The sequence below is a fragment of the Rhinopithecus bieti genome, unplaced genomic scaffold (genome assembly GCF_001698545.2).
Source record: "Rhinopithecus bieti isolate Rb0 unplaced genomic scaffold, ASM169854v2 scaffold_3041, whole genome shotgun sequence".
NCBI lineage: Eukaryota > Metazoa > Chordata > Mammalia > Primates > Cercopithecidae > Rhinopithecus > Rhinopithecus bieti.
Window position 1 is genome coordinate 1456022 of NW_016804262.1, and position 17991 is coordinate 1474012.

The window sequence follows — 17991 nt, forward strand, 5'->3', positions numbered from 1 at the left end:
AAAAAAAAAAAAAAAAAAAAAAAAAAAAAAAGGTTAATTTATGTGACTTTTGCCTCAATAATCAAAATAAAAAGAAATTATAAAAAACACATTGGAATATCCACCAGAAGAGTTAAAATGAAAAAAGACATACAATACCAAGTTTTGGCTGGGACGTAGAGCAAGAGGAGCTTTCAAAAACTGGTTATGCAGGTGTAAATTGGTTACAGTTACTTGGGGAAATTGGCAATATCTACTAGAGCTAAACCATATGCATACCCTATGACCCAGCAAATCTACTCTTCAGTGTATACACAAATAAGTGCATAAAAATGTTCATCAAAAACGTGTTCAGAGGAATACTACTTGTAATAGCCCACAGCTGGAAATTAACCAAATGTCCATCTACAGTAGAATAGATAAACAAATGGAACACTGTACAGCAATGAAGATGGACATTCTAAAACTATATGCAACCATATGGGTCTACCTCATGAACATAATGTTGAATGAAAGAAAGAAACCAGATACAAAAGAGTACATGCCACATGATGAATCTATGTGGTTGCAAGTTAGGATAATGGGTGTTTTTGAGGAGACACTGGAAGAAAACAGTGCCTTCTGGGGTGCAGATAATATGCTAGTTTTTTTTTTTCTTTTTTTCTTTTTCTTTTTTTTTCTTTTTTTGAGACAGGGTCTCCCTCTGTTGCCCAGGCTGAAGTGTAGTGAAACAGTCACAGCTCACTGCAGCCTCCATCTTCCAGGCCCAAGTGATCCTTCTGCCTCAGCATTCCAAGTAGCTGGGACCACAGGCACGCTCATGCCTGGCTAATTTTTTTTTTTTTTTTTTTTTTTTTTTTTTTTTTTTAGTTTAGGAGCTGAGGTTTAATGGGCAGAAGAAAAGGGAAAGAAAAACAGCTCTCTCTATTGAGAGAGAGGGGTAAGAGATGGCAGTCATGGACAGGAAAGGAGGAAATTATGATAGAAAAGCTGGAGATCCCGTTGCCGACACCCCAACGGGCAGTCAGAGGCTGGGGTCAGTCAAGAAACCTTTGGATAACACTGGGGTGGGGGGGTAGCACCAGCCAAAAATCCTCCGTTGTTCCAGCACCTTTTCCAGCCCACCCCACGGCTAAGTTCTCCGTGAAAGGAAGCTGGTTCAAACATGGCTAACATGCCCAGCAACACGTGGGTGCTGGGGGATTCTCCATGTTCTCCGCAGTAAGCCTGTCCCCCAAGTCTTGCAACGCTGGCAGTCACGTTAATCGTTTTTAAATGGCTGAAGGGGGCCCAGTATTTGGTTTGATGTGGTTCTAAAATGGAGGCCGAGCGCCCCAAATGAAAGGACAGAGTTGGATTCTGCTCCTCTACTCACTGTTTCGATGAATGCTGTACCTTGGTATCCCAGACAAGGTCCCCAGTATGATACAGTGACATTGTCTGGGGTATATACCCAGGGTTCATAGTCTCGTGCCGGGAAAATATAGGACACAAACACACACAAGGAGTTTAGGGGCGGAGGATTAATAGGCAGAAGAAAAGAGAAAGAAAAACAGCTCTCTCTATTGAGAGAGAGGGGTCTTCTGAGCAGAAAGAGCCTCTTTTATAAAATGTTTAGTAGAGACAAAGCCTCACTGTGTTGCCCAGGCTGGCCTCAGATTCCTGGCCTCAAGTGATCTTCCTGCCTTAGCCTCCCAAAGTGCTGGGATTACAAGGTGTGAACCACAGCATCTGGCCTATTTTCTCATTTGTTGCTCTTTTCATGCACGTGTTCAATTTATGGAGGTTCATAGCTATACACTTTTCTGCTTATATTATTCTTCAATAAAAAATTTAAAATAGTATTATGGAGAACTTTTGGGTGATGGGGAAACTTGTTTCTGGAAGATCTTTGAGTTTCGGGATAAATCCTGACTTCCCTACTTCTAAAAAGCTTAGCCACCCAGAGCAGTTTGGATTGTATAGCAGTCATCATCACTCTCTGTCTTCTTCTGGGGTTACAATAAGCCATGGAGAGACTTCCACTCAGAATTTCCATTCCTAGTTTGAAAGGAGAGCATCATTTCATTTGTTTGCATGAGAAATGGAGAATTTGTAGCTGGAGAGGACTTCAGAGGTAGCCTAGTCCAATTCCTTAATTCTACTACTTAGAAAAAAAGTACAGAGAAGTAATCCAAGCAAGTATAACATAATATCATGTAAGTAATATAAGCAATATAATCAAGTAATATAAGACATTAGGTAATATAAGTTTAAGTAAAATAAGCCATATATTCTCTTCTCTGTTCATATTAATGATCTTAAGGGATTCTAAATCTCAATCCTGCATGTCCTTCCTCCCATTTGTAATTCAAATTATGTAATTTTAGGATTTCAGATATTGAAATTATTATTAGAAATAAAAATTTAAAACACTGATAAAGTATCCCTTTAGGATTATCTTTCCTGCATTAAGAAGAATGTAAAGTAGATCTCAGGCGTTTTTGAGATTTAACAGATCAAGTTAGGAAATTGAATTTAATTGATCTGCTAGGACAAATTTCCTTAAGAATTATAGGTGACATTGAAGTACTAGAGTTGAATGCATTTCAGGAGTTAATAACAAATGAGAAAGTAATGAGCTAATTTTATAAAAGGGTCCAGTGCTATGTATCTTTAAGGGAAGCTTAACAATCATGAAAAATGGAAAAGTGGAAACATATTCTTCTCAGAAAATGCCACCAAGTCATTTACTGCAAACGTCTAAGTTGAATTTATATTTTTATGAAAAATAAATTTGAGTTTCTGTCAAAATATGTCGGTTCTCTTGAATTCCAGTTCATTTATATTAAACCAGGCATGAATTGACAATCTCTTAACCATAAGCTTGAGACAGTCATTTTGATCTTCTCAGTTGGAATTCCTGTTCTGAACACCTATACTTGATGCACATACATCGTCCCTTGGCTATCATCCCTGTGCCCATCTGTTGGCATGGCTAGCTGCCCACTCACAAGTTTGGACTCCCGCCCTAGTGTGGAGGTGCCAGGGAGTAACAGTTTACAGCGGCAGCCTGCACAAGAATGTCAATGTGTTCTCTGCCCAATGTTGCAACATGGTGTCCACGGAACTTAGGTGCTGTGTGTTTCACATTGTTCATCATATGTTCTTGATAAATGAAATGTAGAGAACAATAGTAGAGTCCGGGGAGAAGAGGATGAGGGAAGTGAGCTTCCTGGTTTTTAATGTTTTAAAACCTGCAGGGTGGGCCTGACGCAGTGGCTCAGCCTATTATAGCACGTTGGGAGGCTGAGGCAGGTGGATAACTTGAGGCCAGCCTGGCCAACATGGTGAAACCCTGTCTCTACTAAAAATACCAAAATTAGCTGGGCATGGTGGCCATGCCTGTAACCTCAGGTACTTGGGTGGCTGAAGCACAAGGATTGCTTAAACAGGGGAGGTGGAGGTTGCAGTGAGCCGAGATCGCACCACTGCCCTACAGCCTGGGCGACAGAGGGAGACTATGTCTCAACAAACAAGCAAACAAGCAAAAAGAAAATAAAAATAAATCCCTGTAGGTTAATTTCACTGGAGCAGCTACCTTGGGAAGCCAGGAAGATCATCATAAGTACCCCATAGGAGAAAACATCACCCCTACTCCGCATTTTTTTTTTCTTTTTTCTTTTTTTTGAGACGGAGTCTCCCTCTGTCGCCCAGGCTGGAGTGCAGTGGCCCGATCTCGGCTCACCGCAAGCTCCGCCTCCCGGGTTCACGCCATTCTCCTGCCTCAGCCTCCCGAGTAGCTGGGACTACCGGCGCCATGCCCGGCTAATTTTTTTTGTATTTTTTAGTAGAGACGGTGTTTCACCCTGTTAGCCAGGATGGTCGCGATCTCCTGACCTCGTGATCCGCCTGTCTCGGCCTCCCAAAGTGCTGTGATTACAGGTGTGAGCCACCGCGCCGGGCCCAACATTACCCCATTAATGAGATCAGTCACAGCAGAAAATTGAGCCACTTGTAAAAGACTGTACCCATTCCTTTAAACAACCCAAAGGGCCAAAAGGCTAAAGTTCTTTTCTTCCAAAAAGTTTGTGATGTCTCTTCATATCAGGCTTAGAAACACTAACAGGTTTTCTGGGTGTTTCTAGACTTTAGAGAAACTACTATTTATCTCAGCGTGATTGAAATAGAAAAGATAAAAATATATTATATAGAATCTTCCAAATTCTTCTAAGGCTGTTGTTCATAGCTCAGTTACAAATACGAATTTTTTTTTTAAACATAGGTCATTGAATATAAATATCATGCTATTTTCTATATTTTATTATACCTAGGAGTATGCAATGGAATGTTAAAGCATAAGGTTTTAAGTCCCTATGTAAGGCAATTTACAGTCAAATCTCTGATCCTTCAAATTCAGGAGGAGAGGGGTTAGAATCACACATATAGAAGGAAACACAAAATCTTACACGGTCTGATGATTTAGGCTTTGGTTCAGAAGAAAATGTCTCAAGTCATGAAACCCAGGCATTAATCTTGCAGAACTCCTGGGAGATAGATAAGGTGACTTTTTGTTAGAAGGACAAATGATAAATAAGAATATCAATAGAGGTTGGGTGTGGTGGCTCACGCCTGTAATCCTCCCAGCCTTTGGGGAGGCAAGGCAGGTGGATCATGAGGTCAAGAGTTCGAGATCCAGCTGACCACATAGTGAAACCCCGTCTCTGCTAAAAATACAAAAATTAGCTTGGCGTAGTGGCACGCACCTGTAATCCCAGCTACTTGGGAGGCCGAGGCAGGAGAATCGCTTGAACCTGGGAGGCAGAGGTTGCAGTGAGCCGAAATTGCACCACTGCATTCCAGCCTGGGCGACAGGGTGAGACTCTGTCTCAAAAAAAAAAAAAAAAAAAATAGAATATCAGTAGAAATCATGGGCCCATTACGATTGCTTTTGCACCCTTACAAAGTGCTGAAATATGGCCGGGCATGGTGGCTCACACCTATAATCCCAGCACTTTGGAAGGCTGAGACGGGTGGATCATGAGGTCAGGAGTTCGAGACCAGCCTGGCCAATATGGTGAAACCCCATCTCTATTTAAAAACTACAAAAATTAGCTGGGCATGGTGGTGCACGCCTGTAGTCCCACCTACTCAGGAGGCTGAAGCAGGAGAATCGCTTGAACCCGGGAGGTGGAGGTTGCAGTGAGCTGAGATGGTGCCACTGCACTCCAGTATGGGCAACAATACAAGTCTCAGTCTCAAAAAAAAAAAAAAAAAAAAAAAGTTCTGAAATAATGAGTAGGATGGTTACCAAGATTCGGGGGTGAATTTATTTTCTGGCAAATGATATGAATTATCTTTGTTCTGTGACAAGTCTATAAGCCAGAAGAAAAGAATAAATACTTTTTTTTTCTTTTACCTTGAACAATTAGTAAGCACATAGTATGCATCTATTATGTGCCTAGCACTACAAGGGATTTGAAACCTACTTGTTAAATTCAGTATTTATCAATAGAAGGCTGTGGTAAAAGATCCTTGGATTTGCCCTGTGCGGTGGCTCATGCCTGTAATTCCAGCATTTTGGAAGGCTGAGGCGGGTGGATCATGAGGTCAGGAGTTCAAGACCAGCCTGACCAACATAGTGAAACCCCATCTCCACTAAAAATACACACACACACACAAAATTAACTGGGCATGGTGGCGCACGCCTGTAATTCCAGTTACTTAGGAGGCTGAGGCAGGAGAATCGCTTGAACCCGGGAGGCAGAGGTTGCAGTGAGCTGAGATCGCGCCACTGCACTCCAGCCTGGGTGACAGAGTGAGACTCTGTCTCAAAAAAAAGAAAAAAAAGTCATTAAATTTAGTCTCAAAAGAATCAGTTTTCTGATAGTGGATACACCAATTGCTAGCTATGAAACCTCAAATAAATTGTTTATTCTCTTTGAATCTTACTTTCCTTATATTTCCTAATGAGGGTAACTCCTATTCTGGTTTCTTTTTAGTGTGGTCACTGTTGTAAATACATTGACTATGTAAAAGTTCTTTGAAAATCAAACCATGTTGGCCGGATGCGGTGGTGGCTCATGCTTGTAATCTCAGCACTTTGGGAGGCCAAGGTGGACGGATCGCCTGAGGTCAGGAAACCAGCCTGGCTAACATGGTGAAACCCCCGTTTCTACTAAAAAAGTACAAAAAAGTAGCCAGATGTGGTGGCGAGCGGCTAATCCCAGCCACTCAGAAAGCTGAGGCAAGGAGAATTGCTTGAACCCAGGAAACTGAGGTTGCAGTGAGCCGAGGTCGCGCCACTGAGCTCCAGCCTGGGCAACAGAGTGAGACTCTGTCAAAAAAAAGAAAGAAAGAAAGAGAGAGAGAGAGAGAGAGAGAGAAAGAAAATCAAACTGTGCTATAAAATAGGAGGCATTATTTACATCCCTAGAGAAAAATCATCCTTATACATTTGGGGGGAATTACTTTCCTTGGTATTTGAAAAAAAAAAAAAAAAAAATCCTGTTAACGTTTTAACTTTGATTTTAGGTTCAGGGGTACATGTGAAGGTTTGTTATATAGGTAAATTGCATATCACAGGGGTTTGGTGTAAGATTATTTCATCGCCCAGGTAATAAGCTCGCTACCCAATGGGTAGTTTTTTGATCCTCACTCTCCTCCCTCCGTCCATCCTCAAGTAGACCCCAGTGTCTGTTGTTCCCTTCTTTATGTCCATATGTACTCAGTGTTTGGCTCCCACTTACAAGTGAGATCATGCAGCATTTAGTTTACTATTCCTTTAACTTTTAAGTTAAATGTTGGGTACAAATGTAGAAGGTTTTTTTTTTTTTTTTTTTTTTGAGACAGAGTCTTACTCTGTCATCCAGGTTGGAGTGTAGTGGTGCGATCTTGGCTCACTGCAACCTCCACCTCCCGGGTTCAAGCGATTCTCCTGCCTCCCTTTCAAGTAGCTGGGATTACAGGCACCCACCGCCATGCCCAGCTAATTTTTGTATTTTTAGTAGAGACGGGGTTTCACCATGTTGGCCAGGCTGGTCTCAAACTCCTGACCTCAAGTGATCCACACCTCAGCCTCCCAAAGTGCTGGAATTACGGGTGTGAGCCACTGTGCCCGGCCTGTAGAAGGCTTTGAATGCAAGATTGGAAGTTTGGATTTTGTCACAGTGGCAGTAGTAGTTATTTACAGATTTTCAACTCGGGAGTGACATGCTACTTGGTTATTTCATTCAATTTATGTAGTCTTTTCACTTTTAAAATACATAAATGGTTTAAGCTTAACCAGGAGATTGCCATTTCATGATGAGTTTCATAGGACTATCATTGTCATCATCATCATCATCTGTTATTTTGTGCCAAGCACCATTCTGTAGTTTAAGTATATTTACTCGTTTAATCCTCACACAACCCCACATATAATTACTATTATAATGATTATTCCGATTTTATGAAGACACTAGGCACAGACAAATTCAATGCTTTTCCTTAGCTTACACAGCCAACAAGCAGAGAAGCTGGGATTTGAACACAAGCTTCAGTCTGTGCTCTTCAACAAATATTCAACTAGATTCAATAAGTATTTATTGAATATCTACAATGTGACACAACTGTGTTAGATGATGGAGCCCCAAAGCAGGAAAATAGCCAGGCATAGTTGTTCACGCCTATAATCCTAGCCCTTTTGGAGTCTGAGGAGGCAGGATTGCTTGAGCTCAGGTGTTTGAGGCTGCAGTGAGCTATGATGGTACCACTGCACTCCAACCTGGGTGACAGAGCGCAATCCTGTCTCGGAAAAAAAAAAAAAAACAAGGAAAAGGTATAGTGACGGCTCTTAGGGAGTCTATCCTTCATGAAAACATCCTTGTTAATAATATTTTCCCCTAGTTAGTCATAAATAATCACTATTACTTATTTATTAATTTAACATTAATCTATTGAGCACTTACTTTATGCCAAGCTTTGTTCTAGGTGTTTAAAGCCAACAAAATTATCTGCCTTCATGGAACTTTCCTGCTAGTGAGGGGAGACAGACAATAAACAAATAAATAAGTAAAATATGTATCTGAAGATGAGAAGTGAGGTAGATAAAAGAAGGAACGGAAGATACTGCTGGGGTGAAGGTGGGAGTTGCAATTTTAAATAAGCTAGGTAAAGTCAGGTAAAGACTCATTGAGAAGGTGACTTTTGGTCCAGGACCTGAAGATATCTAGGAAGATACCTGGAGAAAGAGTATTCCTGGTAGAGGAGCAACAGTGGCAAAGATCTCCAGGAATGAGTACACCTGGAGTGCTGGAAGAATAGCAAGGAAGCCCCTGTGGCCAGAGCAGAGACAGAGCACAGCGGGGGACCAGGCAGAGCACAGTGGGGGACCAATCCAGGACTTTTGAGACAGCCATGAAGACTTTGACTCTATCCCAGATGGGAATACACCAGAAGGGTTTGAGCAGAGGAGATTTTAAAAGGATCCTCTTGGATGCTCTATTCAAAGTAGGCATTAAGTATAGGGGTTGGAGGAGAGGCTGAAGTAGGAAAGCCAGTTAGGAGACTATTGCAAGAATCTAGGGGAGAGATTATGATAGTGTACGTCATGATGGAGGTGGTAAGAAGGGATTGGAGTCTGGATAGGTTATAAAGGTAGAATGAATAAGACCCCCTCACAGGTTAGATGTGGGGGTGCAGGAGAAGAGAGAAGAGCCAAGGATGACACCAAGGCTTTGGACCTGAACAATTTGGAAGGATGGAGTTACCATTTATTGAGATGGGGAAGAGAGTGGGATTTACAGTTTTTGTCTAGGGGGAAAAAATCAGAAGTTCCATTAGGGACACATCAAATTTGAGATGCCTGTTACACATTCACGTCATGCTCTATGGGCAGGGAGATATTTGAGACTGCAGTTCAGGGAGGAGGTGTGAGCTATAGGTATAACATTAGGAGTTGTCAATACAGAGGAAGTTTGTCAAGCCTAGAGATTACTTGAGAACAACCTAGGAAAGAGACCGATTGAAAGACTGAGCCTCGGGGTGCATCAACATGTAGACTTAAAGGAAAAAAGCGTCAGGAAGAAAATCAGTAGAAAATCACTGCCATGTTTGGAAGGAGCACAGGAAGATCTTGTTGCATTTTTAAACTAGATTCATCAGTTTCCCAAGACCATATTCTGTTTGTTTATTGAAAACTTGGCAGCCGTGTGTAAAGTGGCATTGTTTCTTTTCACAAACAAATTAGAGCCCATTTAGTACTGTGTTTGAGTGCTATTAAATATTTAGGTAATCGGTTGCAGGACTAATTGACCTTTGGGGAGGTCTTTGTAGCACCTTCTAGAATGTCAAGTGTTTTGTTTTTAAATAATAAAAAATTGTTGCTTGAGAGTATGCAGATCAAATTCTCAGTCCAATTAATTACATATTAATGTTTCGTTAAGTAAATCTGCTTAAGGTAAAATTGCTCTACAGTCAGTTTTAGCGAGTAACCAACTGATATTCGGGGTCATAGAAAGTCTTTAATGCAGGAATAATGTGAATCAAGGGAAATGTCTGTGAATTATATGGTAAGAGTTGTCTGTTCTCTTTGCATGGAGGTTTTCCAGCTAATTGAGTTCATTACTTGTCCCATTAAAGGAGATTAAGTATGTCAACACTGTAGCTGGATAATAGAAGGTCTGTAGCAAAAGTACGGCTCACGCTAAAGTTCAAATCTTTATTTCTAGGGAACAAGATATAGAGATAACAAAGGGAACGAGGAAACAGAGGTTTTAGCATTCCAGACTGAATATGAAAAGAGGCTCGGCAGGCGACAGGGCACAGCCAAGAATGAAAAGGTGGGGAAATCTCACAAGATACTCTCCACTTCTTCAAGTCTGCCCCTCTGCTAGATACATTTCTGTTCTCCTGTTTCCCCATCTTGGTAACCTTATAACACATTCACCATGAGGCAGGAAAATAGGGTCTGAAGGCAGGGAACCTAAGGCCGATTCACACCAGCTATAACAGAAAATATCCTCTCCATAGGGCATACACTGAGGAAATGACTTTGTAACTTCACTTCATCCTCTTCATTTACATAGGGTGTACCCCAAGTAGAGGGAATTTAAATTCACGAAAACTGTGACAGGGCCTTTGTGCCCCTACGCTCAGGCCGGATCGAATACTGTGAAGCTTACTTTCTCTTTTTTTTTTTTTTTTTTTTTTTTGAGGCAGAGTTGCCGTGAGCGCGATCTTGGCTCGCTGCAAGCTCCGCCTCCCTGGTTCAGGCGGTTCTCCTGCGTCAGCCTCCCCAGTAGCTGGGACTACAGGCGCCCGCCACCACGCCCAGCTAATTTTTTAAAATATATTTTTAGTACAGACGGGGTTTCACCGTGTTAGCCAGGATGGTCTGGATCACCTGACCCCGTGATCCGCCCGCCTTGGCCTCCCAAAGTGCTGGGATTACAGGCGTGAGCCACGGCGCCCGGCCGGAGTGTACTTTCATTTTCCGTAAATCCCTTTATTTCTTCCTTGTTTTGTTTGTGCGTTTTGTCCAATTCTTTGTTCAAGATGCCAAGAACCTGGACACCCTCCACCGTTAACAGCCATGCTATCCCACCTAAGCAACTATTTTATTTTACTAGCCAGAATATTCCTGCTAAGGAGCTATACTAAGGACTCACATGTATTGTGCATCGCAGCCAGATATTGCCTTCCTGCTGCAGTCTGTATACATATGAGCCAGGTGTGGCAGACACTGCTATTGGCTCCCAAATCCATTCACTCCCTTTCTCTACATTAACTCTGGAATTTTAGCAGACACAGACCACACAAAATAAACATTAGTTTTTCCAGGCTCTTTTGCCATTCCATTCTGACAACATACCAATTTTGAGATTTGCAAAAAGTTTTGCCTCTTCCATGAAACCTGATCCAAATCATGTACCTGAAAGGTGATTTTATTCTTCTGTGAATGCTCACAGGATTTTACCTGCACTTCTGTTATGACATTTATAAAAATGTCTGATATACATTCCTTAACACTTTTTTTTTGAGACAGAGTCTTGCCCTGTCACCGAGGCTGAAGTGCAGTGGTGCATGTATAGCTCACTGCAGCCTTGAACTCCTGGCTCAAGTAACCCTCCTGTCTCAGCTGCCTGAGTAGCTGGGACTACAGGCGTGGAATCCCATACCCAGCTAATTTTTAGTTTTTTTTTTTTTTTTTAATTTTGTAAAGATAGGATCTCTCTGTGCTCCTCAGTTTGATCTTAGATTCCTGGCCTCTTTCTACTTTGGCCTCCCAAAGTTCTGGGATTACAGACGTGAGCCACTGCACCAAGCCACATTCCTTAACACATCTATCTTGTAAGCTCCTTGGACACATGAATTGGATTTTGTTTATGTTCCATAGCCTCATATCAAGTACTTTGCAAGTAGAAGGCACTCAATCAATATTTTTTGTGTATGGCATTGTGGAAATAGCTCCTTTGTTACTCTATTCCCACTTGTTTTGGACTTCACTCTCCTTCTAATGTTTTATTTTCAAATCTTTATTATTATTGTTTTTTGAGATGCAGTCTTGCTCTGTTGCACAGTCACGTGATCTCTGCTCACTGCAAACTCTGCCTCCTGGGTTCAAGTGATCCTCCTGCCTCAGCCTCCCAAGTAGCTGGGATTACAGGCACACATCACCATGCCTGGCTAATTTTTGTATTTTTAGTAGGCACGGGGTTTCACCATGTTGGCCAGGCTGGTCTCGAACTCGTGACTTCATGTGGTCTGCCCACCTCGGCCTCCCAAAGTGCTGGGATTACAGGCATGAGCCACCATGCCCGGCCATCTTTATTCTTTTGGATGGAATAAAGACAATATAATTAAACTTGAGCAAACAGAAATTAAGTGGTTCTACTTTTATTTTTCTGTCATCTTTTAACATCTTTGCCAAATAAGAGGCTCCTAATTATTTCATTAATTACACTTCTATTTAAGACAATGGTGGAAAGCTTCCTTAAAATATACTCTCACTGTTACTCTTTTGCTTGAGAACCTATAGTTGGCCTCCACTCCTTTCTGTGTCAAATCTGAATTCTTCTGAGTCGTTTTTCAGTGATTTCCTCCTGTGGCTATCCAAATGTAATTTCTACCACTCCCAGGAATAACCTTCAATCCTGTCTGGTTAAACTCCTCACTGCATGGGAGTGAACCCTGTTAACTCCCACTCCTGTTATTTTGTCTTTTCTCTTCCTCCAGCTGAAACCACCTTTTTGCTCTAAGTTTCTTGCGGAAATCCTATTCGTCTCTTAACTGGCTACTTGAAATTCACCCTCTCCTTGTAATTTTACGGTAGTACATTAGCACTTACTAATTGCTTTCTTTCTTAAACTGCATTTGTAGTTTACAATGCTTTTCTTAATTTAATTTCATTTAAAATGACCTCTGCTGTTTAATTGTTTGTACTCAACTAAATTATAAGCTGTTTGAATTCAGGAATATATATTTATATACTGATATTTAATTATGGTTAGTTATAGTTACATAATCACCAAGTAGCCACCTAGTCAAGGGCTGGGTACATAATAGATATTCAATAGGTACTTATTGACGGATGGATTTTTTTGGGTACAGAAGTATATTCTATAACCCTGAGTTAAATATAAACTAATTTTTTTAAAATTTTCTTTACATAATATATACATCTAATTTTATTTTTCATATCATTTTAAAATGACTGAATGCCTATTGTCTACCTATATCACTCAACTTTATTTTTATTTTTATTTATTTATTTTTAAAACAGAATCTCACTCTGTTACCCAGGCTGGAGTCCAGGGGCATGATCTCGGCTCACTGCACCTTCTGCCTCCTGAATTCAAATGATTCTCGTGCCTCAGCTTCCTGAGTAGCTGGGTTTACAGGCGCTCGCCACCACACCTGGCTAATTTTTGTGTTTTTAGTAGAAATGGGGTTCCACCATATTGGCCAGGCTGGTCTCTAACTCCGGACCTCAGGTTATCCCCCTGCCTTGGCCTCCCAAAGTGCTGGGATTACAGGTGTGAGCCACCGCACCCAACCAATTTTAAAGTGATTTCTGGGGATATGATCCCTCGTCAATGAAAATAAAAACAAAACCATACTTTGGTAACTCTTTCTAGAAAAGTCACTTAACATACAAAATCAGCTTAAAATTAGAAATTAAAGACAATTTGATAAACTTAATTTTACACTATTTAGAAAAGCTTAGCAATCCGCTTTTGTGTGAAATGAAGCCTTTTTTGAATTATAGATTTGGTCAACATATTTTATTGAATAATAATAACAAGTTTTTGAGAAAATAAAACCAGATAAATTATGAAGAAAAGATTATGAAGAAGGCTATGCAAGGCTCAATTACAATGTAAAGAAATGCATCTTCACTAAGATAGTTTCTCTCAGTGCTAAGAAGTAATTCTTTGGAAACTACTGTATGCTGCAAGCATAAGTACTCCTGAATAAAATACTTACAGAGTCCTAAGAAGTTTTATTTTAGGATAAAACTTTTTTTTTTTTTTTTTTTTTTTTTTTTTGAGCAGAGTCTCACTCCATCACCCAGGTTGGAGTGCAGTGGCATGATCACAGCTCACTGCAGCCTTGACCTCCCAGGGCTCAAGTGATCCTCCCATTTCAGCTTCCCAACTAGCTGGGACTACGGGCACACACCACCATGTCCAGCTATTTTTTTTTTTTTTTGTATTTTTTAGAGATTAGATTTGGCCATGTTGCCCATGCTGGTCTCCAACCCCTGGGTTCAAGCCATCTGCCCGCCTCAGCCTCCCAAAGTGCTGGGATTACAGTCATGAGTCACCATGCCCAGCCTAAAAACATTTTTATGTGGAATCTAATTTATATGTAAGAAATAGTTATAAGCCCTTTTAATAGATCATTGAAAGGTGAAAATGGGCCGGGTGAAACAGCCCAGACAGAAACCCCGTCTCTACTAAAAATACAAAAATTAGCTGGGTGTGATGATGGGTTCCTGTAATCCCAGCTACTTGGAGGCTGAGGCAGGAGAATTGCTTGAACCTGGGAGGCAGAGGCTGCAGTGAGCCAAGATTATGACACTGCACTCCAGCCTAGGCGACAGAGTGAGAATCCGTCTCAAAAAAAAGAAAGGTGAAAATACGTTTATAATAACAATTATAGCAAACTCAAAATTCACAAGATGTAAATTAAGGAGGCTTCCCATGACTTGATATTAAAAGCAATAAAGTGTTCAACATGTAATTCTTTTTGTTTTTCCAAATAGTTTTGTAAAACTTTCATAGCTTTTATAAAAGATGACTATCTAATTAGGTGACATAAGGAAGAGAATATTTTGTTTTCCTAGTAAAGACTAAGTCTGAATTTCTATTATCATCATAAAATATTATTTAAAAAATGGCAAATTTTTATCAGCCTGGAAAAGCCTTAGTTCAGGTTTGATTTCTGGAGGTCACAGATAAAGTTGGAAAAGCTTACTGTGTTCTAGGTGCAGCATTAGGTTCTGGAGTTGCAACATGTTTATAACGTTTACAATACTGTTAAGAATTTCATAATTGAAACAAATTATGCTAACAAATTTTCTGCAGTAGGAAAAAGAAAAGAATTATTTTTTGACTTTAGGGTTCATGGGTTACACTTACATGTCAGTTGATAATAATGACTTACTGATTAATTAGAAAAAATTCAGAAGCGTGTATAATTTTCACCTTATAATAAATCAAGAGCTGGCCGGGCACAGTGGCTTATGACTGTAATCCCAGCACTTTGGAAGGCCAAGGCGGGTGAATCATGAGGTCAGGATATCGAGACCATCCTGGCCAACAAGGTGAAACCCCGTCTCTACTAAAAATACAAAAATTACCTGGGAGTGGTGGCACGTGCCTGTAATCCCAGCTACTCGGGAGGCTGAGGCAGGAGAATCACTTGAATCAGGGAGTTGGAGGTTGCAGTGAGCCGAGATCGTGCCACTCCAGCCTGGCATGAGTGGTGCGATAAAAAAAAAAAAAAAAAGTCAAGGGCAAACATCTTATAGTCCCTTATAGGGACTCATGCATCCACACTTATGAATGAGACTCATGCTATTCCAGATCAGAATTTTAAGGTTTTTGGTTATGGACATTAATAAAGTTGCAGAACAAAAGATTGCTTATTCTGATAATGTCATTGTAAGTTATAGAGACTGAGTTTCCAAGCATGAAAATATGTGACATTCCCAAGTGATTTAAAATTTGGAAACATCACCATTTCATTTTAACCACTAGGTTTAAAGTGTGTATTTCTCTTATCTTTAAAACAGCTAATTTAAAATACCTTTAAAAGGATTAATAGTATTATGTAAGACCGTAACACTCCTATTCTCAAATTTATCTTAAATATATGTTTCTGAGATTGTTCTGAAGGAGTCTCTGCCTTGATACTTGTCATACTGATTTCAGAAATTAGTCAGACATAAAGTACGAGAGACACTCAATTATATCCAGGAATTGACACCCTACAGTTATTTTAAAGTGCTCTTTGCTTATTTCTGTGGTCTTTTGTTTGGGACCCAATATAGCTGGACCTACATTTGAACTGTATGAGGAGAGAATGGGGCTGGGTGCAATGGCTCATATCGGTAATCCCAGCACTTTGGGAGGCCAAGGCGGGAGAATAGTTCAAGGCCAGGAGTTTGAGACTAGCCTGGGCAAAATAGTGAGACCCTGTCTTTATGGACACTAAAAAAAAAAAAAAAAAAAAAAAAAAAAAAATTAGCTGGGCACAATGGCACACACCTGTAGTCCCAGCTACTTGGGAGGCTGAGGCAGAATGGCTTGAGCCTAGGAGTTTGAGGTTGCAGCGAACTGTGATCATGCCACTGCATTCCAACCTGGATAATAGCAAGACCCCATCTCAAAAAAAAAAAAAGAAAGAAAAAAAAATGGAGGGCAGGATAGAATGTAATATTTGTGAAGAAATTTACTACTGTTGTGATGTACTTGTGAATTTAAAATATTTTAAATTTTACTTATCTTTCCAATCTTGTCTTCTAGTTAAAGAGCTCTTTCGTTACCTAAGATTTGTCTTTGAAGTCTATCTAATTTTTATTTTATTTCATTTCATTTCATTTCATTTCATTTCATTTCATTTCATTTCATTTCATTTTTAGCAAGATTCTGTTGCCCAGGCTAGAGTGCAGTGGCGCAATCTTGACTCGCTACAACCTCTGCCTCCAGGTTCAAGTGATTTGCCTGCCTCAGCCTCCCAAGTAGCTGGGATTACAGGCGTGTGCCACCACGCCCGGCTAATTTTTGTATTTTTAGTAGAGATGGGGTTTCACCATGTGGCCAGGTTGGTCTCCAACTCTTGACCTCGCCTTGGCCTCCCAAAGTGCTGGGATTACAGGCATCAGCCACGGTGCCTGGCTCTAATCTAATTTTTAAATCATTTGATTAAAGAGAAAAAGCCAATAAATGGAAACCTGGAACTTAGCAATGAAACTAAGACATTCCTCTCTTCTTAGCATATTAAAGCATGTGGGGGGCCAGGTACAGTGGCTCATGCCTGTAATCCCAGCACTTTGGGAGGCTGAGGCAAGAGGATCGCTTGAGCCCAGGAGTTGGAAGCTTCAGTGAGTGAGCTACGATTGAGCCACCGCACCCCAGCTTGGGCGACAGAAGGAGACCCTGTTTCAATAAAAAGAGCATGTGTGGTAGGCAACCTCTAGGATGGCTCCCTGTAACCCTCATCTTCTGGTAGTCATGCCTTTGCATAATCCCCTGAGTCAGGGCAGGACTTTGTGACTCAGTTCTAACGACTAAAACAGAATAGAAGCCATGAAGCATCCCTTCAGAGACTGGTTTACAAGACTGCTGCTTCCTTCCCTTTTGGCTGCCCAGTCTCTGGCTGCCTCAAGGATCACTCAGAGGAAAATCAGCCTCCATGTTGTGAGCTGCCCTGTGGAGAGGCCTGTGCTGTAAGGAACTCAGGGAAGTCTTCCTCTTTGATTAGTTTGGACCCCAATCCAACATCTCATAAGGAATGGAGGCCTCCCAACATCTGCACGAGGGAGTCATTGAGCACCGGTAGACCCTTGAAATAGACTTGACCATCAGCTTGACTGTAACCTCACAGAAGATTCTAGGCCAGAACTACCCTCCTGGTTATGCGGCCCCCAGAGTCCCCAGTTTCAAAAGCTGGGAGATAAAGAATGTCGTTTTAAGCGGCTACATTTTGGAGGTAACTTGTTTTGCAGCAGTAGATAAACAATATAGAACATAATTTCTAATACTTTCATAACTAAAACCCATTGAATGGAAGCCAGAAAACCCAATTTTAGACCACATTCTACTCAATAACTGGTAGTGTTATATAATGTACAGTGTAGGAGTTCACCAAAACTCAGAGGTAGCTTTTTTTTTTTTTTTTTTTGAGACAGGGTCTTACTCTGTCATCCAGGCGGGAGTGCAGTGGCACAATCAGGGTTCACTGCAGCCTCTAACTCCTGGGCTCAAGTGATCCTCCTGCCTCAGTCTCTCAAGTAGTTGGGGCTACAGGAGTGTGCATACTGCCATGCCTGGCTAACATTTTTATTTTTACTTTTGATAAAGATGGGGTTTCGCTATGTTGCCCAGGCTGGTTTCAAACTCCTGGACTCAAACAATCCTCCCACCTTGGTCTGTCAAAGTGTTGGAATTACAGGCATGAACCACTGCACCAGGCCAGCATCTTATGTTTCTTAATGTGAAATTTCATTTTCCAGAAGTCAGTAAAGATCTAAGCTCTGATGTCAGACTGCCTGGGCTTCAATCTTAAGTCTACTAGTTACTGAGTGTGCACAGGTGCATGAATCTTTTCTCCAAAACTTATTTTTTTGTCTTTAAATGAAGGTAATCGTAGTACTGTTGTAAGAACTGAATGAAGTAATTCAGTAATTTAAAGTGCTTGGTATCTAGTACACATTTAACAAGGATAAATTATTATCATCATCATTATTATTACCGTCAGGTCAGATAAGAGACTGACAGCTTTTATTCTTGATATTTTCTTCCCAGCTTGCAAAAGAGCCCTTCA